The sequence below is a fragment of the Bos javanicus genome, chromosome 23 (assembly GCF_032452875.1).
Source record: "Bos javanicus breed banteng chromosome 23, ARS-OSU_banteng_1.0, whole genome shotgun sequence".
NCBI lineage: Eukaryota > Metazoa > Chordata > Mammalia > Artiodactyla > Bovidae > Bos > Bos javanicus.
Genome location: NC_083890.1, coordinates 8,037,651 through 8,063,020, shown reverse-complemented (window position 1 = coordinate 8,063,020; position 25,370 = coordinate 8,037,651). Strand labels below are relative to the sequence as shown.

General features: G+C 55.0%; 1 long non-coding RNA gene across 2 annotated transcripts; it reads left to right on the top strand.

The window, feature by feature from the left end:
- The first annotated feature begins 1,597 nt into the window (after positions 1-1,597).
- Positions 1,598-22,417, top strand: LOC133236124 (uncharacterized). Of its 2 annotated transcripts, none has more exons than XR_009732746.1 (2): positions 1,598-18,036; positions 21,951-22,417. It is a non-coding gene; the product is annotated as an uncharacterized LOC133236124 (long non-coding RNA). The 2 variants fall into 2 exon arrangements; XR_009732747.1 differs by lacking the exon at positions 1,598-18,036 and adding an exon at positions 20,101-20,813.
- Positions 22,418-25,370: the final 2,953 nt, after the last annotated feature.

Below are 25,370 nucleotides of genomic sequence, written 5' to 3'. Positions count from 1 at the left end.
CCACAAAGGTTAGCCAGGGGCCCCAAGGGGCTCAGGCAGTCCTCTCCCCACTTAGCACTGGTTGTGAATTGTTCCGAGTATTCCAATGAATGGGGACATCTCTTGTCCCCAGCAGCCAGCCTCAGAGCCCCTTCCTGGTGGGTTTGGAAGGTGGAGGGAGGTGACTGGCAGCAGAGAGGGTGCTGCCCCCCACCTCATTCTGGTGTGACTCTTTCTGGGGGTGATTTTGGAGACTCCCCTCGGGACCAGTCCTTTTAGCTGGATCAGATTAGAGGTGGGGTGGGCAGGAGGGCAAAAGGGCCAGAGACAAGAACTCTGGGGCTAGAATCAAGCCCCAGCTGGACCACTAATCCATCACGTGACATCTCTTCAGAGAAGTCACCTCTCAGAGACCCACTTGCCTTTCCTTGCCCATCTCAAAGTACCCTTGGAAAGCTCCCAGGAGATAACAGATATGATGGGACTTTGTAAATTTCCAAGCCCTTGGGTTGTAGGGTGCGGTAACTATCACTCTGGCTGAGCAAAGAGGTCACAACAGGCCCGACCCAGGCACCGTGGGCCTGGAGGCCGTTTATGGTCAGTCCCCAGACTTGCTGTCGCCATATCCCGGCCACACCAGGGACCTGCACCTCCTTGTTTATGGCCCACCAAGGCAAGCCTGAAACTTAGGGAAAGTAAACTCAACTGTACATCAGGCCAGCGTGGAGAATCTGAGGGTCACTGAGACTGAGTATCCCCCCGAGACCTCCTTCCCCCACATAATCCTTTCTTCTCACTCTTCCTTTTTCCCATGGTCCCTCAGAGGAGGGAGGAGGACGTCAGCTTCGAGCCCCGCTGTCCACCCGGCCTCCCTACCTTAAGATCAGATTGTCCTGATCCCCACTCGTTGGTTAGAATGGGAGTCTCCAGGACCCCCTGCCTCCTCAGTGAGGGGCCTGTTGGCTCTCATTGAGGCTGTTCAGCCCAGCAGCTGCCCAGAGGCCCATCCCAGAATTCCTGAAGGCTATCTGGGTACCAGATTTGGGCAACAGCTGTTGCACTAATCCATCCCAAGAATTCCAGACTCTTCTGCCTGGCTGATCCCCCTTATTTAACCAAGTGAACCCTTGAATCAGTTGACATTTAAGGATACAATTCTGTATTAACCCAGAGCACAGAAATTTCCAAAGTGATTTTTCACGGGTGCAATGACTACCACCAGGGCCTTGGCCCGTAGCCTCCCCTTGCTCTGCAGACACACAAGCGCCCCTCGTGCTGAACTCGTGAGTGTCCAACTTTGCCCTGCTGGTCTCCAAGAATTGCTTCCCTTTCCTCTCTCCTACTCTTCAACCACCACCCCCCTGCCACCTTGCTCCCTCACAGAGCTTCAGTTCCTTGAGTAGGTTGATCAACAAGGTGACGGCTATAAAGGAATCAAGTTTTAAAGTAATTGAACTCAAGGAATTTGGGGACCAGGGGAATTCCCCAGAGGAATGAAAATTAGCAGTGTGGTGACCTCTTTGGAAAAGCCCTGCTGTGTTTAATAAACAGCAGGCCTGCCGCGTCTGTTTCCATTCAAAAACATGATCAGAGGATGCATGAGAGGGAATCCCCCAAGCCCCATTATCCACCTCCACAGAGAAGCCATGCTGTAAGAAACCCCCAAACCATTTCTCCTTGGCCTGGGCATATTTTTCCAAACTTTCCAAGGGAAAGGACAGGGTTTCTGTGGCCGAGTCCAGAAATGAGCTCCCTGGCTTTCCCTGCTGTCTGGTTGTTTGGCGTCCTGACAAGCTGTCTGCTCCTTCCCATCCCCTGAAGCTCTGCAAACAGGGCTATCCGGGGTCCTCCAGGTGCTGCTCCTGGCGGTGTGGGCAGCAGGGGGACGCCCCTCCAGGCGGATACCTTTTGGAGATGGATCATGGGCGCTTCAAGCCACAGGTGGTTCCCATCACTCATCTCCATGTAAACCTCTGGCCTCCTGCTCAAAGCCAAGGAGCTCCAACTGGTTCCTTTTCTGCCCGACTGCCGCCTGGCTGGGCTGCCCTGAGTCAGCACAGGAGGAGCCTGGCTGTTTGCTGGGCTCTGGCAACACAGAGGCACAGTGTGCTTGGCTGAGAGTGGGTGTGGGGCTGGTCCCAGTCTCTGTCCTCGTGGACCTTACAATCTGGTAAGGGACGCAAGACAAGGATGGCCCCAAGAAGGGAATGGCTCAAAATCACATGCAGAGGGCCTGCGGGGACCCAGCCCAGCAGGCTCTGCAGACCCTTCTCCCCAGACCTAGAATTAGAGGCCAACTTGCCTCTGGGCTGGATCTCAAGCACTGCAGGTCCCTCATTAGCGGGGCCTGAGATCATGTGTCTTTATCTCTTCGTTGACAAGGCAGGTGAGGTGCTTACTAGATGGAGTTGGCTGTTCCCCAGACAGAGTTGTCTGGCTGTTTGTCTCCTAGAGCCCACTCAGCCCTCTGCCCTCCACAACCTCCCTCTGCCTATGTTCGGCCTGACAATTCTATTGATGCATTAATCCCCACTGGGCCCGAGGAGCATTCCTGCTGAACATGCTTACGGCTCGGTCTGGGGTCCCCCAGGGGCAGGCTCTGGTGGAAGGTGGGGGGAGCGGACCACAGCCTCCTGTCTGGGGCTGGCTGGGGTGGGGCTGGGATTGGAATTGGGTTGGAGATTTTGGTGGGAAGCAGAGTGATTACTTGGAGGGACGAAAGTGGGCAAAGCAGCTTCCTTTGTACGTCAGGCTATGGCTGCTCTAAGGGGAAAAGGGGGCGCAGGGTGGCACGGAGACGCAGGGCCACCTGACGTCTTTCTGCCCTACCCCAAAACTGCGTGCGTATGCGTCCATCTTGCTATCTGCTTAGGAAGGCTTGTTTTTTCCTTGCTCATCATCCATGGTGAAGAGGCAGCTTAACATAACATGGGAATTGTGCTTTAAAACCTGTAGACTGCCAGAGGAGTGACTGGGATGCCTTGTTGCCACCCCCTGGGGACCTGTGAGGTGTTGAGCAGAGCATGGTCTTGAGCACACAGGTCTCTTGGTGGGACCCAGTCAGGCTGGCAGCCACAGATTTGCAGAGCGGGTTCTCCTGGGTGGTTAGACAGGATGCGCTGTCTCAGTTCCCCAACTGACCAAGCATTTCCAGAACCCTCTCCTTCTAGCTGCCAGGATTGCCTCCTACCCTCCATCTGGTGGAATTTGGAGTCATCCTGGCAAATCTCTCATTTGTGCAGAAATCCCAAATAGGCATCAAACCAAAGGCAACATTCAGGCTGGGCAGAGCAAAGAAAAGGAAGCTTGGTCTTTGTCTTTGCTCCCTTGAAACTTTCCCTTTCTTTGGCTTTTTCCAGCTCTAGACCCCTGCTCACACGGCCCCAGGCTTTCCACTCAAGGGGACCTCAGCTGGCCTCAGGTGGGAAGGTATGAGACATTCCTTGGTCCTTATGTGTAATAGAGGGAGGCGTTACGTGAATTCGGGTGGCCGGGCACATTCGTGTGCACAGCCCAACAAGGTATTAGGAGACTGTGGGTCAGGAAATGGATGTTCTCATCTTAGTGGAGTGGGAAGGAGGCAGGGCCTAGATCCTACTTCCAACGCTGCCATCACTGAGTGGGTGTGCAGTTACTGATTGCATCCACGCCTTGGTTTCCTTCATGGTTGGATTCCAGAGCTTTCCCAGAGTTTCTTCTTTGGTTCTGACAGTCTAGGCTGTAAATACAGTGGGATTCAGCCATTAACTTTCAAGTCAGTTCCATAAAGAATCATCTAGTTGGAATTATCTACAGAGGCCCCACCTTAGCCCCCAGGTTGGCAGGGTCAGAAAGAAACTTGAGTTCACCTACACTGCCTCGTCTTCCACCAGAGTCCTTCTCTGATGACTGTGCACACCCATGACGGAGTTTGGTTCACCAACAGATACGTTCACTGTGACCTCCTCCTGGTCTACACCCAGCTTCATAGAAAGAGCTATGGCTTTTTATATGGCATGCACTGGCATCCACTGGGCACATCTTCACACACTGTACCCCCAACCCCTTCTCCATGAGGAATGTCATTAGGATAACCCAGTCCAGTAACCCAGGAAGGAGACCGCCCTAGTGGGCACCACTGCAAGCCCCATATCTGGGTGTTAATTTCTCTGAACACTTACTTCCAGGTGGGTCTAATGTAAAGCTGTAGGAGAAAACCCAAGGGCGGTGCATCTGATCAGCTTGGGGGCAGGGACACCATCCACCCCCTTACTTATCCCCCTACCTACCACCTACCCTGGCACCCGAGCCGCTGCTTTCGGGGCCTGGCCCAGTAACCCATCTGGGCCTCTCACACCCCACCCCATCCCACCCCATGTTAAATTCATCATCAAGAGAGAAGCCCTTATTAGACATAAATGTTGTCACCACAGAGGTGAATAGGACTAAGATTTCTGTAAGGGACCGATCCGAAAACAATTTAAAATTAAAGCACGTGATACGGTTTCTTAGGGAGACACAGAGTGTTCTGTAGACAAGAAGAAGCCAGTGGGTTCACAAGATGTTTCACGGAGCTGGGCTGAAGCCCAAGTGTGGCCTGGCTGGAGGGGTTGGCCAGCATGGGAGAGGGGCAGGACGTGGACCACCGAGTTTGCTATTTAGATGACTGTGAGGTTCTCCCTGCAGCCCTTTTTCCTTTCTTGGTGTCCTGAAGTCACAAGACTCCCCTGCGGTGGGCTGGGGATCAGCAGTATGGGCTGGCAGAGGTGGGCAGGGCAGGCTTCCATGAGCTCAGGGTGGGCCGCCACCCCAGAGGAGAGGACAGTGAGGGGGGAGAGACTGGATATGAGAGGGCAAACTGGCCCTGTGGGGGTGGGGCGGGGGCAGGGAGGTTGAAGGCGTGTGCTTCCAGTCTGGGTAGGAGGGATAGAAATGATAAGCACTCAGGAGTAAGCAGAAAGCGGGCTTCCTCCCTGCTCTGCATCCCGGGGCCTGGTATACAGAATACCACAATGACCGTGCTTAGGAGCAGCGGGGAACTCAGTCCAGGGAAACCAGCCTGGCCCCGCCGGCACCTGCCGTATGGACTTCTCCCTGTGGTCTCTGCCTCTGCAGGGAGGCCAGAGCACCCGCCCTTTCCAGTGGTCCCCACATGGGCACTGACAGCCTCTGCCCCGGGGCTTCCTCCTGCCCCTCCCAGCCGTCCCCTGCCCCAGGGGAGGTGTCCCAGCATCCCAGTGCACCAAGTCTGGTTCTCTTGAGGTTCTTCTGACCCTGAGTGTGGCCGCCATGCAGTTTGGGGAGGGGGCTAGTCCATTCCACAAACGGCCGTTAGCCATGTGGCAGCTTCCTCTCCACGCTACCCCTCCCCGGGGAGGACTAGAGTGGGGTCATGGCTTCTGGTGACAGAGGCTGTATCCATGGCTGAAAGCCACCCAGGAGAGGGCCCTGCTACCTGGGCCCCTGGCACCGAGGTGAGGTCAGCAGAAGAGCCTGCCCTCCTGTTTTCCCTGCTTTCCATTCCCCCCAGCCTCCCTGGCCATGTGTTTGAAGAGCTTTTTTCTCTAATGGGTAACAAGCCAGGCGGGGGCTCCTATCCCATGGAGGTGAGAGAAGCCCAGTGTTTCCTTCAGTGTTTCCTTGTTCAGCAAAAATCTAAAGAAGCTGTGTTGTCCCGCACGTGGGCATGGAGTCACCCCTGGACTCCCCGCCTGACTGTCCGCCATCCCAGCAGTGGGGAAGACGCGACCTGCTAATCATCTGTTCAGTCTCCCGCTGAAGCCCAAAAAGCAATTCTCAGAGCTTCTCCCTGCACCCTGGCTCGGGTGAAACTGTCCCACACCTGTCCCCTGATGGTTGGGTCTGCCTCTGGGGCTGCTCGGGCTCTGGTATCTTGGTCCTGGTTTTAATGCATCATATCCACGTCCTGCCTTGACCTTTCCTGAAGCGAAGGGGAGTCACAGGGGAAGGTTGAACAGATGCACAGGAGGCCGTGAGTGACACCGAGTGGGATGGGGATTGGGGGCCTCGGGCAGAAGCCCCCTCCTCACCTCCGGATGACCACGCACCCCTGCTTCCTTCCCAGCGATTCTTCCTAATCCCCTCCTGTCTTAGCGCCTCCCAGATCAGCCTTCTGAGATGCAGAATCCCTTTGCCCTGTACTCTCTCTTCACCCCACCCCCAGCCACATGTCAAGCTGACGTGCCCCCACTGACTGCCCTGAGGTCAGCTGGGCCGGGGCATGGTACACACAGCTAAGACTCTCTCTCTGGGGCCAGGCGGTTGTTTTTACAAGAACCATGAGCACGGCACAGCAGCCACTGGAAGGTCTATTCAACTCTGATTGACATGACCAATGTCTGCTGAGCACTCAACCACGGGCCAGGAACTGTCCCGGGCTTAGGTACGCTGCGAGGTCTGGGGGCCCAGTCCTCTCTGGAGTCCGGCAGACGCTTCTCTGACAGACAGGAGACGGGAGTGTCTGCAGCACACAGAGAACCCGCCCCCCGCCACCTGATACAGTCAAAGACATGGATGTCCCGGGACAGGGCACTGCCCCGGGGGCCCGGCCTGGTGCCGGCTGTGGCCTCTGTCCTCTTTTCAGGGCAGTGTCCATCAGCGTTCTCCCCCAGCTTGGAGGGATAAAAGGGAAGCCCCGATCCCCTGATTCTGCAATTCTTCTGCCCTTGCATCTTGTCCTTTCCTCCCATCCACCCTCCCCAGGCCTCGCCAGACTGCACCCCGTCTCAGCTAACACGGGTGGGTGTGGTGGGGAGGGCATGCAAGGACCGGGGGGCCCCGGGTTCCCCCAGTCCTTGCTGGCTGAGGAGCCTAGAGCCAGCCCTCGGGCCCCGGGGAAGTTAGATGGGCCGCCTCCGACGTGATTCAGACTGCAGCTGTCAGCTCATGGCCTTCTCCGCCTCCACGTGGTAATAACAGTTTTGAGCTGTAAAGGAAGGTCACTAAAACAGGACACCTCGCACACAGATGCTTCCAAAAGACACCTGCAGGAGAAACAGGGCTTCCTGACCTCAGGTCATGGGGACTGTAAGCGGAAATGGTCCCCAGGGAGGCAGTCTCTCCTTTCAGGGGTCTGGCTTCAGCCTATACTGAATGCCCTGCAACTTGCTACATTTTTGTGCTTCTGTTCGAAGTCGCCTTGCTCTTTTTGTGCTCCGGTCCCGAAGCTGCCCCTGTCCTTAACCTGAGGCAGAAGGGTCCCCTATCTGCCCCCGGCACCCTGTTCTTCTTACCGCCCCAGCCCAGCCACACCCACTGTGCTCAGGATTGACCAACAGGGTGAGATGGAAAAGAACGAGATGAGGCAGCACCTTAACGGCCCCCACAGGGGGAGGGAGGTCCAGGCCTGGGCCCCTGGCCTGGACTGCTGGTCAGCGCCACAGGAAATGCTTTCTAGAAGCACAGGCACCTGAACCACCTCCCAGAGCTTTCAGCCACGCAAGTCTGGAGAGGGCTTTGTTGAGCTTGGGGGCAAGAAGCAGGGGCCTCACTTAGACAAGAGAAAGCTCTCCTCTTTATCCCACTGACAGTCTCTAAATGGGGGGGGGGGTAGGAAAAAGAGGTGCAAAAACCGCGGTTGGGAATAGTTGTCTATAACTGTTACCAAACTTTTGAAAAACCAAGAAGCAACAAAGAAATAAAAGCAGGAGATAATTAAGTACATCATTGTACACACCACTTGTTAATTAAGCTTTTACTCCGAGAACCTGACAGAATCTGCTTATAAGGTGAGAGCGTGCGGGCAAGCAGCATATGGCAAGCCATCTGCAGTGCGGACGCGCCGTCAGGACGTCCCTGCCCCGCAAAGAGCAGGAGACGCTAGATGTGGTTTTCCGGAGCGAAGTGATTTATCTTCATTCTCTGCAGAAGAGGAGTTGGAGGTTGGGAGGGACGATGAAAGAAGGGCAGGAAGGGGGCGGGGTGCGGGGCGGGGGTGGCGGTGGTTTGCTCCTCTGTAAGGCTGTGACACCACGTCCTCCACGCAGACCACACATCTCAGCACCGCTCGCTCCAGGCCAGCAGTGCTCTGGGGACCCCTTGAGTCCCCTTGTTTACCTGTCTGAGAGCCAGTCCTTAAAGGTGCATGACACACCCAGGAGAGGAGGCCCGGCTGAGGGCTCTGATCAGCTCCTCTCTAAAACTTTGCTATGCCGGGGGATCGCAGGCCTGTGGAAAGCCCTGAGAAAGGTGGATGGGTGGGTGGGGGCGTCAAGAGCCCCCTTATTTCTCAACCGTCAGCCCTCCGCCTGCCATTTCACCATTAGAGTTTCTGCTCTCAGAAGTCCTTCACCTCCTCAAGCCTGGTTCCTCAGCTGTAAAATGGAGATAAATTAGCTACCCAACCTCTGCCCTGGGTTGATGTAAGAGCTGATAAGGTGATGCAAACAGGGTGAGGTTTACCTATGAATGGAAGTATCATTAAAAAACAGCCTGGAGTCCTGCAAGCTCACACCTCTGCTTTCAGTTAACCCCTGACCAGCGGAGTTGGTCACGGAGTTGGTCACGGAGTTGAGCACGGCAGGTCCAGGGCCGTGGATCCAACCCCCCCAGCCCCCTTCATTCTAAGGGCTTTCCCAGTTCTGCTGCTTTGGCTCTAAGACTCTGCACGTCCAGGCTGCTGGAAGAAGTGGGGCAACGTGGAAGATGGGTTCTTTTGGATCAACTGGTAGCTGGGCTCCAAGAGACAGGCTTGGTGGGAAGAGAGCAGGGCCGGGGTGTGGACACCGCCCTGCCAGGCCCCCATCCCCAGCCCCGATGCCAACTAGGACACTCTCCCCAGCCCCTCTGTACTCAGAATATGTCCCCCCCACCGCGGAGCTGGGACTGCCTTGGCTTCGTGCCCCCGGGCCCTGTCGTGGTGTGGTCACACAGCCAAAGCACGGTGACCTGTGTGTGGAAGTCCCCAGCCTTCCCCCATGGACTCCTAGTTGGGAATTGCTCTCTGCCCAGATTCAGGCCAGAAGCCCAGCCTTTCGCTTCTCTACTTCAAAGTTGTGTGTTGGGGGGGACCCTCCACCTCTGTCGGTGGGCATCCATCCACTCTATACTTGTGGGAGACTTTCCCTCCCCACACGCATTCCAGGAAAGCCCCTGTTGGGCCGTGGAGACGAGGCTGCCTTGCTCCCGGGCTCACCTCACCTGCCGTCTCTAGCTGTCATTCCAGCAGGGCCCACTGCCCTTGTGCTCCATGGTGGGCTCACGGTCCCCTTCCTGCCACTGCTCTGGCCCTTTACCAGTAGTTCATTCTCCCACACAGGGAGCCCTGGGAGACCCCTGCTACCGTTGCAGTGAAGGACCCTGTGCAGACCCCAGTCGGCTCCCTAGAGGGTAGGGCTGTGCCGGGCCGTCATGACCGGATGGAACAGGCACTAAGCTCTGCAGAGCTGTCCGGGCCTTTGTTTCTGGGGCACCTGGGCACAGACTTTCTCATGCTTTTCTTCCCTGAGGAGGCAGCCATGAGCAGTGATGGGGGAAGCGGGGGGCACGGGGCACCCAGCGTTCCAGGCTGGGCTGACACACCCACTGGTCTGGCCCTCTCCTTCTTTGAAAGTGGATGACAGTGTTGATCCCAGGAAAGACACAGGTCCCTTGAAGACAAAAACCCTTCACACTCCCTGTCTCTATGGATTTATTACTTTCTGCATCTTATTAACAAAGGAAACCCCATCATAGAAATAGACTCTTGGCAGCAGAGAATCTCAGAGGCGGTGAAGTCTGCACCCCCTTGCTTTACAGATAAGGAGAATCAGGCCCTCTGGGCAGGGGTGACTTGCCCAAGGTCACCGAGGTGACAGGAGAACTCCCTGCCCCGAGACCCCAGTGCTACGGTGCACGGCCTGGCCAGCACGCACCAAGCAGATGGAGAAGGTGGCTTCAGTGAGGAGGTGGCAAGCGAGGAAAAGAGGAAAAGCCACTTTGCGGCCATCATTGGGAAGGTGGTTCTTCAGGACAGAACACTAGGGTGTCCCAGGGATGGGCAATGGCTGCTGTGTTTCTGAGAATGAACCCCCGTTTCTATCACTAAGGGCCAGAGCTCCCATAACTTTTTCTGACCAGCTGGGATATCTTGGGAGAATAAAGGTGGAACTGGGGCTTGGGGTGGGATAGGAAGTGAAGGCCAGAGAGACGAGCCAGGAGGGAAGCTCGTGTCCAGGCCCAGATCCAGATGGCTGTCTGTGGCCCAGGACAGATGAGAGCCATCTGGACACCCTCTGAGTTGGGTAGGGTCTGCCCAGCCATGGGGAGCACTGAGTCAGCACAGAGCTTGGCTGAAGCAGACAGGGCATTCACAGGAGGGCCTAAGGCACCATGGGCCCTTCTGGTCTCTGGAAGCTTGGCACCTCTGGGCTGGAGAGGTGAGGATGCCCAGCAAGGGGAAAGGAGCCCTTCTGCTGGTTTTAAATTGAGGGCGGGGGTGGTTGGAGAGATGAGGATGGCCATGGGGGTTGGTCAGGAAGGGTGGGGCAGCTTTCTGGGAACGTGCCCACCCTCCCCCACCCCCCAGCCAAGCAAGGAAGTGAGGGGTCAACAGGTGAGGGCCCTTGCTCCAGGCATGGGACCCTCTCTCCCCCCCTGCCTCACCCCTGCAGACAGTTTCAGAGGCCCTCCACAAAGGACAGGGTGCCTGGGGTGGCAAAGAGTAACATAGACTCTGCTGGCCCACCCAGCACCCCATCTCCTCCCCAGGCCCCCAGCCCCACAGTCCCCCAGGGACATCTCTCTAGCCAGTCCTAGGATCACTGGAAGGCTCCGAGAGCGAGCCAGAATCCTCTTTGGAGCCTTCACGGTCCTGTGGGGGCCAGCCTACAGAGAGACTGCCCTCCCCCAGGAGCCCCAGGGAGCCAGACCCCTCTCCTTAGGGCCAGCACCCCCTAGACTCCTCTTCCTGCACTTGCCCTAGAGGTCCTCCAAGCCAGGCCTGGTGGGTGAGGAGTTCTGACCCTGGCAGGGTCCCCTGGCTGTCCCATGGGCCTCCTCTGCTCAGCCGTTGGGGAAGGCCCAGGTGGGATCCCAGGGTCTGGTCCCCAAGACCTCGGCCGAGTACCCCCTGCCTGGCCAGTCCTCCCCAGTTCCTCCTCCTCTCCCAGATGGCTGCTTTGTCAGAGCAGCCCCGGAAGACAGAAGCACACTGTCTTCTTCAGTCCTGCTCCCTCTGAGCCTCCAAAGCCTGCAGATCCTCGCTGGCTGAGGCCCTGTCTCGCATCTCCGACTCTGCACAACCGCCTGCCTCTGCTGAAGCTACAGTGCCACCTCACTGCCCTTTTTCTTGGGGCATGGAATTCCTGCTCAGGGCCTCTCTCTTGCAGGCCCTTCTTATTTGCAGCTGCTTGTCATGGAAAATCTGGGCAGGTGGGAAGCAAGGGGAAAGGAGGTGCATGCGTGCTCCATCGCTCAGTCGTGTCCAGCTCTGTGCGACCCCATGGACTGCAGCCCGCCAGTCTCCTCTGTCCACGGGATTGTCCAGGCAAGAATACTGCAGTGGGTTGCCATGCCCTCCTCCAGGGGATCTTCCACACCCTGAGTCTCTTATGTCTCCTGCATTAGCGGGCAGGTTCTTTACCACCTGGGCAGCCCAGGGGAAAGGATGTTATGGAGCAAAGCAGGTGAAGCTTTAAACAGTGCAGCCATTGAGAAGAGACTTCTCAGGGGAATATACTGAGCTGACCCCTGGAGATAAATACCCTATGGGAGGTAGAGTGGATCTCCGGAGATCTTGCCCAGGAATCATATGAATTGGTCATCCTGGGTATAGCACTCAAACGCACAGCTCTACTGTATGAACACTTGTATTCTTTGTTTATTATAAGGAACACAGTTTGAAAGCAGAGATTTCAAACTTCGCTCCTTGCTCTCCATGCATGAAGGGAAGATATTTTGACATTGTTTTTTTTGGTGGATCCCCAAAAACAATGTGCATGTGGATGAATGACAGTTCTGTCACCTTCTGCTTGTCTATTGCTTTTTATCAGGTCTTGACTCTTTGATCATCTTCTGAGAAAATTCCCAGAAGGGGACCCAGGAAATCATCCTACCCATCCCCCTACCTCTGGTTTGACCCCAACTCATCCCCTCAACCACCCAAAACAAAGGAGGAATAATCTCATGCTCAAAGCTTTTCACAGCTGAGACTCATGTATTCCAAGTCCTCCCTCCCCTGATGTCTTAGCATAGGAAGGAAGGCATGCTCTCCACCCATCCATCCATCCATCCATCCATCCTTCGATCCATTCTTTTATCTTTCCCACAGCATGGAACTTGGAATTTCCAAGAGAGTCCTAGTTGAATATAATTTCATTTTTTAAGGGAAGGTGATATATTTCAACAAACCCGTTATGGACTTGATCTTTCTTAAACCTTTGTGCGAGTGACTTCACAAAGGCTACAGGTATAATGGCTGCTTCCAAAGGCATCGTGACCGAGGAAGGGCACCGCCCAGCACTCATGTGAATTGGGAAGATACTGCTGGGTCCAGGTCATGGGTGGGGCCCGTGGTAGTCCAGACAGACCCATCCTGTCGCCAGGAACTGGGGCCAGGTTTCCAGCCTCAGAAAAAGGGGACCCTCAATGGCTCAGAAGGGACTGAGTGAGCCTGGGGCACTGGTTCATGGGCTGTAATCTCAGCCAGTTCCCAAAGAACAAATGCCAGTTATTTATTTACATTGAGAATATAACTGTCATGGGGACCAGAGCCTCCTGTTGGACCCATCAGCACACTCCCTCAGAGAACAGTTGCTGTGAGAAGGTAAATGATAATTGAACGTCTGGGGCAGAAGTCAGACTGGAGGCGAGGCCCTTAGGCGTGCATTTGTATAGTTCTCTACTGAGAAAATGTCAGCATCAAACAAAACAGCTATGGAGGGGCTTCAGCCATCGGACAGAGGGAGGCCCATGGCCCCAGAAAGGAGTTCTGACCTACTTCTTAGCTTCTCAGCCTCTTCTGATGCCTGGGGGTCCCTCTCCCCCCACGAAGCAGAAAGTTTGCCCCCTTTTACAGAAAGGCAAACTACCAGATACTCACTTTTCATGCTCCTTTGCAGCTTGGCTGTGGGGTGAGCCCCAAGCCCATCAGTGGTGCACAGCACCCCAGGCCTCAAGTAGATGCTGGGGGTGGAGAAGTCTCCATTCCGGGGACAGTGGTGACCGGGCTGGTTTCTAAGACCAGCTGTTCTTCCAAGAGCCTCTGCAGCCCACAGCCTCCAGGCCTGTCTATCTGCTGTGCAAACTGCAGGGGCCAGGGCCTTGGGGGTGAGAGTGGTGGCCTCTGGACCAGCTCCAGGGCTGCATTTCGGGTGCTGTTCCTACTCAACTGCCTGGCAGAGTCTGAACTGCCCGGTGTCTGTTTAGTCTAAAGTTCCATTTCTGCTCACATCCACCGGTGTCCTTCTCTGCGACCTGCAGATAAGAAGCCTGCCTGATAGATGACTCCTTGGCACTGCCACCTGTCAGCTGTCCAGAGTCACACCGCTGGGCACGGCACACCTGGGACAAGTCCCGAGCTCCCGGTGCCACCTTGCGTGCCCTGCCGTCAGCCCAGGAGCTGTAGGGAGCCACAAAGGCCACGTGTGTGCCAGAGACACGTCCCTCCCAGCCTGGCGTGGCGGTGAGAGCAGACTGTGGAGACGGTGGGTCGGAAAGGTGAGGAAATGGGCCGAGAGGAAAGGGGATGGTTTTCTGCAGAAAAGACATTAAACGAAGCCTGACTATTCGGACAGTAGAGCTAGGAACTGACTCGAGATTGAGGACACGGCCCCTGTGCCAATATGTCAGTCCCCTCCCCCAACCCCAGCCCCGGGTTCTGAGCCCACAGCGACGGGGAAAACAGGAAAGCGAGCACTTGGCAACAATTAATTGCTGAGATGCAAAGAAAAATTGTTTTGAATATTAGAATTATAGATATAAAGCTATTAGGAGCATGATTCAGAGTTTATGAAAACATTATTTATATTGATTTATTCCCAGAGCCATCAAGACTCCTTGAAAATAATTAAAGTTGACATTTCCATTGCTGAAGCTAAATGTTGATATCGTGTAATGAAAATTATATGCTTGGGATGGGCTGCGCATCTAGAAAGCATTAAAACAAATACCAGCATCGGGGGAATCTCAGTCTACCCCCCCACCCTCTTATTATGCACCCAGCCACCCATGGACAGGCCTCTGAGGCTCTTCACCCACCGGCCCCTGGTGGTCAGTCACCCCAGGGGCTCCCAGAAATGATGAGCGGGGGCGAGGGGCACACCCAGGGCCTCGAGCAAGGAAGGGGCTCAGCCAGAGCCGTGAGCTGGCGTGCAAGGGTGCAGAGCGCACCAGCCCAGCAGGTCCTGGGTGGTGACCGAGCAGGCCCAGAAGGAGGAAAGGAGGTTAGGGAAGAGAAGGGCGGGAGCCTGGGGCCAGGAAGTGGGGAGTGAGGACGGCAGGGAGGCTGCAGGAAAGGGAGGCGGGGAGGTCTCCCTTCCAGCCTTGGGAAACTGCCTGCACTTGCGTGACCTCCAGGCTGGCAGCTGAGTGCCAGTCTCCACCTCTCTTGAGCCCCCGTGGCCACTGGGGTCTTCATCTGCTGATGGCTGTATAAGAACCGGTGGTGGCCTCTCAGGAGCCACGACTCGTGTCATCACCTCATCCTCTGAGAGCCATTGTGCTGCTCTCCGCCCTCCTCTCCACCAGGCGAGCAGGGCAGCTGGCCTCGTGTCCACCTTTACCAAACCTGAGGGTGGGGGTGCCCTAAGACGACGGATTTCACACAGCAAGATGGGGATCCTTTGGTGAGTAGTGAAATCAGTTTCATGGGCTGTAACCAGCATGACCCCACACACGCAACACACACACACATGCACACTCATGTACACACACAGGGTAGAATATACCAGTGGGTACGGCAAGCAGTGAAGAGTAAGGTTCTATGAAATTTTATGTGCATGCATATATGGGTCCTGTGTATTTTTTTTTTCCAAAACAATGTGAAGCTGTTTGATAGTCTAGGACTTTGTCCAGATTTTAATGTTTCTGTATGAATGTGGGCAAACTTCTATTTTGATTCTAGGATATGTTCCTGGGGGTTAGGATGGGGTGGGGAGGGGGTTAGAATCAGTTTAAACTACACACACTCTCCCACACACTCAAGCACACTCAGATACACACACAGGGACACACGACAGACCAGCAGAGACTCAGTATTCATGGTTTGTCTGCACAGCCCCCTCAGGAAAAGTTAGTCAAAGGCACCAGCCAGTCACCTGGGTTCTGGGCTCACTAAAAGCCCACAGACCTGCCGATTTGCTCTCATTGGTAATTTCCATATACAGGCAAGTGCCGCAGCAGGAGCTCCGTATTGCTGCCAGATCCCTGGCTCTAGAGGCTCATCACCTGGAGGGCTTTGGGGTCGACTGAACCCAATACTGTGCAACATTGTGTGCATTCACTCATTTTTTGCAACTTTCCTGAATCATCTGTGTCCCATGCTCCGTGTTTAGAGTTGGCAATTTTGAGACATCGGAATCGAGTCCCGGCCTTGAATTGTCTCCTCTGATGGGAGACAGAGCCGGGCCACCCCGACAACACAGGGTCCTGTGGGCTCTGGCAGCCATGAGCCCCAAGGAGGGGTGGGCGGGCACCAGGACAGTCCTGCAAAGGACAGCACCCCACACAGAAAGGCGCAGAAGCCTCAGGGGCCCCAAGGGAGAGGCTGTCCGGCTGGCAGAGGCCTTGGGCGTCCAGGGAAGATGTGAAGTTCTTGGAAAAGCTGGGTGGCCCCAAGGGTGGGGGGCGGGGAGAAGGCTCCAGACGGAGCAGGGGCTCCCCAGCGTTTGGGGGGAGGCTCAGGTCAGGTCGGAAGAGAATGGCTATCCATTAGCTGCCCAGACTGCAGTCAAGTCACTGCTCTGACGTTTTAGAGGGGAGACTGCATGAGTGAAGGTGCCCCTCTCTAGGGGGATGAGGCTCCAGGGAGGGAAAAGCCCAACCAGCATGGGGAGAGGTGTACCCCCTCAGATCCTGGGTCTCTCCCTCAAGCCTCCTTACCTCCAAGTATTCAGGCCTGCCCTCCTCCCCCACCCCCCAGCCCAGACCCAAGAATCCTGGATGGGGCCAAAAGTGGGCTGATGGAGGGGATGGGGGCTCAGTGGATATAGAGACAACACAAGTTGCCTGAAGGACCTTTCCCCTCAGATTCTGGGCCCCTCTTTTTACCCATCCAACACCGCCCTGCCCCCATCCTTGCCCCACAGAACGGCCCAGAGAGGGGAGACCCTAGGGAGTGGCCCTTGGGCGTCTGTGGGGAACCCTGGCTCTTTCCCTCAATGTGTCCCCTCCCTCTTTGTGTCAAGAGCCTCTGCTCTCTTTGGGGGATCCTAGGGTTCTGGGGGGCACATGCTACCCCAGGGCTAGACCACATGACCTGGGGTGAGCCAACTGAATGCCTTCTGGTCAGGTGACCTGCATATCTATCCAGTCCAGCTAGAATGCAGCTTAGGACACTGGCTGTTCTTTCTCACTTTCTTTCCTGCATAAATGAACTCAAAGCACACAGCCCCTAGAGCTTCTGGAAGACATCTGGACAACTATTGAGTGGTATCAGGCTTGGAAGCCTAACTGTGGAAGACAGGGGAGCTGTGGAAAGAAGCCTGCCTGCTGGGCCCCTGAGAGGCTCCCTGGTCCCGTGGGTTCCATTCCCAGTTTTCCACTCACTGGATGTAAGGCCCTAGGCAACTCAGAAGAGACGCTAATGATGGAACTTAATACACAGGTGTGAGGCTTAAAGGCCCCAGTGCAAGCGCCTACCATTGGGTGCTCAGAGCAGGAGCTACCATCCTCTCATGCCTGGCCCTGTTCTGCAGGCTTTTCTGGCACTAATGTAAGTCTCATACACCAGGCAATCACTCTGGTCAAACTTTAAAAGATGAGTAGAGGGGAAATGAGTAGGAACTAAGAGAGGTGGCAAAGGCCCAGAGACGTATAAGGTCACGTGATTATGGGAAGCCATGAGCAGCTCATTATTACTAGATTCCAGGAGAAACCCAGGAGCAGCAGGTGACCAGAGCTGTGAGGAGGGGCCCCTCACAGGAGACCTGGTATACTTGGAGGTGAGACATTCTCTGAATCAAGGATCACAGACCCAAATGTCAAAAATCAAATGTGAGAGCGAGTGGAGGGAAGCATGGCACGTGCGAGAGGAGAGCAGAGAAAGGCCAGTGGGACTGAAGGGCAATAGGGGCTGGTGGGGACTGTGGCTAGAGAGCACAGGCTCCCATCTGGCCCCTCTGCCCTGTTGCCTGCAGGGATTTGGACTCAATGGGGCCACATCTGGTTTTGTTTTTTCAAGCAAAGCCAGAACCCCAGATTCATGTATGAAATCTCCTGATTTCAAAAGATAATGAATTTAAATTTCTCAGAAATACTGGGGAGGCCAGTGCCAAGAAGGTCCTGATAAATCATGACTGCAGGTTATGTTTAACCCACAGGCCGCCAGTTTAAGGCTCTGGTGTGGGCGGTGGAGGCACCCTGATCAGGACAGCAGCATCTACTCTTTGTCTTTCATAACAGGGACGCTGGCAGTGTGGGAATAACTGATTTAAGGGCAGCTGCCTGGGGGGTGGGAGGGATGCTGGAACACTCCAGATGGGGATATTAAAGACATGGACAGGGGTAAGGAAATGGATCTGAATTGAGGAAGGTGTAAAAAGTACAGTCAGCTGGGCCAGGGGGCCCACACCTCCCTCTCCAGCCCACAGGACCTGCATCCTCCGTGAGCCCCGGTTTGGGTACTGTTCCCCTGGCACGAAACCTGCCAGGTCATCTCTGGCTCACAGGTGCGGATGTACCGAGCAGAATGCAGTGCCTGGAGGGCAAGGGCCGTGCTTCCCTCCCTGCTTCTCAGGACCCCGACACACCCCATAGGGCACAGGCCCATGGTGGACCCTCGCCAAACACTAACTCCCTTGGCAGCAACTGCGATAAACCTATCCCAAGACAGCCATGCCGTCAGCCAGTCAAACACACGTGCACAGACCACCTCCTCTGTGCCAGGCTCTGGGACAGCCAGGAACATGTCATCTCGGCCAGGTAAGTAGCTTAGTCACCCTGCCCTCCTGGAGCAGTGCGGGAGGGGTGGACAAGAAGCAGGTGATTCGTCAAACCCAGGAGAAAGAGATGGCAATCAGCGCTGGGGGAAACAAGGCAGGCACCGTGGGGATGAAGACAGAGCTACCAGGGATGCAGGGAGGCCCCTCCCGAGGAGGTGACTTGAAGGCACCAAGTTGGGGGAACACTGGGCGGGGAGAAGGTTCCACCTTCAAAGAGGCAGAGGTGGGATGTAGTTGGTGTGGCTGGACCAGAGTGAGCGAGGAGCGGGAGGCAGGAGGTGAACCAGAGGGCTGAGGGTGGAGAAGGTCTCGGCCCCATGGGCCATCGGGAGATCTTGGACTCCTGAGTGCAGACTGGAGGAACTGCAGTGGTTACAGCAGAAGAATGGCATGGTGCAACTGGAGCTAACAAGACGGCCCGGCCGCTGCACGGAGCGTCAGGTAAGGGCAGGAGCAGCGAGGCCAGGCTGTTTGCCATCCATCTGGAGGAGCAGGGAGCCTCCAGACCAGACGGGGAAGGTGTGGAGGTGGTGAGACCTGGCTCGCATCTGGAGGTGGGGCTGGCGGCCAGTTGATGGACTGGGTGTGGGGTGTGAGAGAGGAATGGAGGACAGCTCCCAGGACGGGGTCTGACCGGAAGGATGGGGCTGCCATTCCGCGAGAGGAGATGAAGCTTCAGGAGGAGCAAGTGGGGTTTTTTTCTTGCGGGGGAGATGGGTGCAGATCGGACAGCAACAGAGATACGATAGTTGCCGGCAGGAAGAGAGCACCGCGCACACGTGAGGCTCCAGCAGCCCAAGCCCTCTAAACTCATAATCTCATTTAATCCAACAACCCAGGGAGGGAAGTGTTGCTTTTGCACTCTTTGGCTGGACAGTTGGTTAAGCTATGACTCTGCGTTCCTTCTGCTCCTCCTCGCCTCCCTGTGCCCTCTCCCCACAACAAACCAAGACAAAACTTGCACAGCCAGGTAGTGAAGACAGAGAACAGAAACTGCTTGAAGGGGCTTTTCTTGCCTTTTGTCAGAGCCTGAGCTCAAAGACGAGCCAGTGTCTGGTGGGGCTTGGGAAGGCGAGGCAGAGCCTCTGGCCAGGCTGTGGAGGGACTCCGAGGGGCTCCGAGGGGTGCTCTGCCTCCTCCAGAGCCCCAAGCAGCAGACCACAGTTCAAAGAAACCATGAGTGCCCCCATATCTTAGTGAATGGAGACAGCAGATACTTGCACGACCTTAATGGGGAGCCCAGGCGTCACTGAGAAGTTCCCTCCCAGAACAGCAAGACTGGGTGTTCAGGTCAGATTATTCTGGTGATAAATGACAGAAAACCTGGCCAGCGTCACTTACACCCTAGTTGTGTGCAGAGGCTGGTCTGCAGGGACTTGCAGGAGCAAAACATGCCTCCCTTCCCGACTCCACATTCAATGTCATCCAGCGGTAATATGAACCAGCTACAGTGAGAGCATTTACACTGTGGGAATTGGCAAACACCACACATCAGGACCTTCCTCCCAAATGCTGGTTGCTAAACATTGACTAGCTCATTTCTGCTGAACCCTTTTCCTCAGAGTGTATTGTGACTTTTACTGGCTGACACCACTGGGACACCCAGGGCTAGAGCTGACTGCAGGCCATCCAAATGTCATCCCTCGGGCTCAGACTTTCTCTCCTCGTCATGTACCTCCCAGGGTGGCAAAACAGAGCTGGGGTCTAGCTTCAGATCCTGTAAGAACCAGCTGAGAGACCCCAGAGGAGGAGGCAAAAGCTTCTCTGCGCCCTTACCCCCGCCAAGTCCCAGCAGAAGCCACATAATAACTGAGCCTCGTGGGTCCCACAGGCCACACGCTCACCCTGAATCAACGACAATGACCAGGCGCTGGTGGTCCTAAGACAGAGCCACGTGCGGAGTTCCCTGGTGGTCCAGTGGCTGAGACTCCTGCTCCTCATGCCGGGGCTGGGGGTTTGGTCCCTGGTCAGGGATCTAGATCCCACATGCCGCAACTAAGAGTTCACTTTCTGCAACTAAAGATCCTGCAACAAAGAGCCCGCACAGCTGAATAAGCAAGAGTGAGACTTGAGGGTCTCGAGACCGGGGGGTGTTCCAGGTACTGCCTCTCACCCGAAGGAACTGCTGCTCTGCTCCTACCCTCAGCTCTGGCCCGGGCCCAGGGGTGACCTGGCCGGGCTCACTGGGGGGCTTTGGGCCCCTCCTTCACCATCTCTAGTCCTGGCATCACTTTTGGATTCGGTGGCCCGCTCTGACATGCTCTGGGCCATGTAACTCCGGGGGTGCAGCAGACAAGACCTCAGCCTGCCGCGGGAGGCACCAGCCTCAGAGAGGGACTGACCACGGGCTCGATACACTCCCAACCAGACATGAGCTGGCAGTCACACAGCACTGGCCGCTGTGGGCTGGAGAGGCAGGCATGGGTGCCACCCTGTGACATTTGCCCAACTGTCACACACACTGTCTCTCTCTCTCACAAACACAGATGGTTGCAGGGGTGAGAGTATCAGATGCCTTTGAGATCTTCCCCCACCCTCCATCCCCCAGCACTTTTCCTTGGCAATTCCAGGGCACCCTGAGGGAGGGCTTGGTCAGAGCAGAGGGAAGGGATGACTTAAGCCTTGTCTTGAAAGCCAGAGTCACGTCCACAACCTGGGCATCCTCCGTGTCCACCACCACCTCCTGAGTCCTGAAAATGTCCCATTCATCCACTTGAATGAACACCTCCTTTGCTGCTTCCTAACGAAGCCATGTAGGTAAGGGCAGCCTGCCCCATCCCTGTGTATGCCCTGGGCCCCTCGAGCCACTCCTGTGTGTTCTGACCTGCTCAGAGTGCTGGGGCAGGAGTCACCCTTGGGAATGCCAGGGCCCCAGGGGCCCAGAGCAGACCTGCCTCTTGGGGAGGGTTGCTTAGGCTCTCTTGGCACAGGCTCAGCCAGGGGGCAATCTGCAGCTGGGCCTGTCCTGTTCTGCACCCCATACAGCTCAGCCCTAGTCCAAGAGGACCCTCCCTCACACACAAAGCCACAGCACCCCAGCCTGCCCCGGGGGTGCCTTGGACAGATGGAGGTGGGGGAGCAGAGGCGAAATGCCAGTACACAAAACAACCAGCCTCGGGCTGGGGGGTGGGTGACAGGGAGGGAGGGGAGGATGTCCCAGGGAGGGTTTCCCACACCTCCCTCCCCTCCCACCAGGGCTACTGCCACTTCCATTTATATAGTCTTCCTAGACTCTACCAGCAACCTTCATTTAGGGAACTTAGGTCACAAAGAGGGGACACTTTAAGGTCGGGGGTGGTGGGCAGGCATCCACCCTCAGCCCTCCTGCCTGGGACCTCATCCCCATCTTCACCACTGTCCTTTCCTTGGGCCATTCTCTAACCTTCTCAGGACCTCAGTCTCATCATCTGTAAAATGGGTACTTTGGGCTTGGTCATCTCTAGGGCCCCTTCCCTCTGGGTTAGCTGCATCCTGCCATCCCCTGGCTGGGATTCCCTTTGGCTGCTAGCCAGCTGTGCTGCCTCAGGCAGGATTTTAGCCTCTCTGGGCTCATTTACTCCTTTGTACACTGGGCTCAAAGCCGTTGTTCTGCTGACCTCAGAGCCTGTGGTGGGGGTCAAACATTATCAAGGATAGGAATGTAATTCTTTTAAAAAAATTTTTATTAAAATATAGCTGATTTACAATGGGAAATAGATGGCAAAACAGTGGAAACAGTGTCAGACTTTATTTTTCGGGGCTGCAAAATCACTGCAGATGGTGACTGCAGCCATGAAATTAAAAGATGCTTACTCCTTGGAAGAAAAGTTATGACCAACCTAGATAGCATATTCAAAAGCAGAGACATTACTTTGCCAACAAAGGTCCGTCTAGTCAAGGCTATGGTTTTTCCAGGGTTCATGTATGGATGTGAGAGTTGGACTGTGAAGAAGGCTGAGCACTGAAGAATTGATGCTTTTGAAGTGTGGTGTTGGAGAAGACTCTTGAGAGTCCCTTGGACTGCAAGGAGATCCAACCAGTCCATTCTGAAGGAGATCAGCCCTGGGATTTCTTTGGAAGGAATGATGCTGAAGCTGAAACTCCAGTACTTTGGCCACCTCATGCGAAGAGTTGACTCATTGGAAAAGACTCTGATGCTGGGAGGGATTGGGGGCAGGAGAAGGGGAGGACAGAGGATGAAATGTCTGGATGGCATCACTGACTCAATGGACATGAGTCTGGGTAAACTCCGGGAGTTGGCGATGGACAAGGGAGGCCTGGCATGCTGTGATTCATGGGGTCACAAAGAGTCGGACACGACTGAGCAACTGAACTGAACTGAACTGAATGTATGCTGTACAGTAAAGTGTTTCAGGTATGAATATATGCATTCTTTTTTATATTTTCCATTATGGCTTATTTCAGGATATAATTTTCTGTGCTATACAGTAGTACCTTGTTGTTTATCCATTCTATATATAATAGTTTGCATCTGCTAATCCCCAAATCCCAATACTCTCCTCTGCAACCCTCCTTCCCCTTGTCAACCACAAGTCTGTTTGTTCTCTGTGAGTCTGTTTTCTGTTTTGTAGATAGGTTTACTTATATTTAAGATCCAACATATGGAAGTGATATCGTATGGTATTTATATTTCTCTTTCTGACTTAGTTCACTTAATATGATAATCTCTAGTTCCATCCACGTTGCTGCAAATGGCATTATTTCCTTCTTTTTTTTGGGGGGGTCACACCACACGGCATGGGGAATCCTGGTTCCCCAACCAGGGATCAAATCTGCAGCCCCCGGCAGTGGAAGCTCAGATTTTTAACCACCAGACCACCAGGGAAGTCCCTGTTTCATTCTTTTTTTTATGACTGAATAATATTCCATTGTGGGGATTCCCAGGTGGCTCGGTGGTAAAGAATCTGCCTGCCAACGCAGGAGACGTGGGCTCAATCCCTGAATTGGGAAGATTGCCTACAGAAGGAAATGGCAACCCACTCCAGTATTCTTGCCTGTGAAATCCCATGGACCGAGGAGCCTGGCGGGCTGCAGTCCATTGGGGCCGCAAAAATTCAGACATGCAGAGGGAATGAGCTTTCATACACAGAGTATCCCACTGTATATACAGACACATCTTTATCTATTCCTCTGTCAGTGGACATTTAGGTTGTTCCCGTGTCTTGGCTGTGGGGACGGTACTGCTGTGAACACGTATCTTTTCGAATTATAGTTTTGTTCAGGCATATGCCCGGGAGTGGGATTGCGGGATCACTGCCAGCTCTATTTTTAGTTTTTGAGGAACCTCCATAGAGTTCTTCATAGTGGCTGCACCAACTTACATTCCCACCAACAGTATAGGAGGGTCTCTTTTCCCCCACAAAGAATGGGAATGTGCTTTGAAACCACGAAAGCCGCTACAGATGTGCGGTAGCGGGATTGCCTAATTCTGGGGTCTCCAGGTGCCAGCGAGGCTCCGTTTTGTTTGGCTGGCCGGGTGTCATCTCGTATTTGGATGCCATTAGGCAGAGCGCAGCCAGTTTGGTGTGCGCCAGGCCTCCCCTCCGCCTACTTTCTCAGAGCAGCCAGCAGCATCATAGCCTGCCTTTGTCGTGTTAATATCAAGTCTTCACTCCCAACTGGAAGCTTCTGGGGTCCTGTGGGTACCTCCCAACAGGAAGATCATTTGCGTGAAACATATGGCTTGTGGAGGGCCCAGCCCTCACCCTCCAACCCCCGCCCCCAGACCCCCAGCCTCCTGGGCCCGAGGGCAGGAAGGGGCCCACTGCCTCCAGCCATAGCTATGACAAACGACTCTCACGGGTTCTGAAATGACCACATCGTTTTCCCTTTTTCCGGTTAGAAATCTGTCAAGTCTCCTCCAGGCTGGCCCCCACCCCCAGCCCCCTTCCATCTACACCCTGCCTGTGCTCCTCAGACCTTAAAGAATATTTAACCACCTGTTAAATGATTTATCCCATTGAGGCTGCAGAGCTCAGGGCATCTCACAGGCCTCCTGGAGAATTAACTAGAGCCATAAATCAAAGCGACATTTGAGAAATTTCCAGCCGCCCCAGACAGTAGGCAGTGGCTCAGGCAGACAGGGGAAATGGCATTTAGGATGGAGAGGCAAGAGCGCCGGCAGGGAGAGGCCTCCAGGCCGGCTCTGGAGGAGGAGGTGGGCCAAGGACGTCCCTCTCCCACAGGGCTCTGTGGGGACCGCGGGCATACCCCCTTGGTTCTTGTGGCAAGTGCAGACAGCAACTTAACCCCTCACATGTCCAGAGCCTGCAAAGGGCTTTCCCACCTGTTGTGTCATCTGATTTCAGAAGAGCCCAGGGAGACTGGCATGGGAATGAGGGCAGTTAGCCTAACAGTGGGGTTCTGGGCAGTGGCCCACCTGCGGGGCAGTCCTGACTTTGGCAGCCCAAGACGGACAAGTGTAGTGGGACGCAGGGACCAGACAGCTTGGGTTGAGGGCTGGTGGCAAGTGAGGCTTGTTTAGATTCTGGTCCAGGGTCCAAGGGCAGCAGAGGGAAGGAAGGTCAGAGAAGCTGATCACGACCTGAGCCAGTTCAGTCGTGTCCAACTCTGCGGCCCCAGGCACTGAGCACGCCAGGTTTCCCTGTCCGTCACCAGCTCCCGAGCTTGCTCAAACTCATGGACATCCAACCATCTCCTCCTCTGTCGTCCCCTTCTCCTCCTGCCTTCAATCTTACCCAGCATGAGGATCTTTTCCAATGAGTCAGTTCTTAGCATCAGGTGGCCATAGTACTGGAGTTTCAGTTTCAGCATCAGTCGTTCCAGTGAATATTCAGGGTTGATTTGCTTTAGGATTGACTGGTTTGATCTCCTTGCAGTCCAAGGGGTTCTCAAGAGTCTTCTTCAACACACGAACACCAACTATGTGCTAAACCCAGGGCCAAGTTGCAGAGATGAACCCCTCAAATCCCACAATAACCTAAGGAGGAAGGAAGGGAGAGAGTTCTTTAAATCCCATTTTACGGAAGGGGAAAACTGAAGTTAGCAAGAATCAGAGCTAAGGATTGAGCCCAGATTGGTCAGACTTCAAATTAGGTGATTTTTCTCCCGCACTATGAGGTCTTCTAAAAAAATAAAATATAAAATATACCGGTCATAGTACTTCCCTGGTGGTCCAGTGGCTAAGAATCTGCTTTGCGGTGCAGGGGACATGGGTTCGATCCATGGTCCAGGATCAAAGATCCCACGCGCCTCAGAGCCACTAAGGCCACGGGGGCAACTACGGAAGCCTGAGCGCTCCAGAGCCCTCACACCTCCAGGAGTCTGCACGCCACAACTACCGAGGCTGCGTGC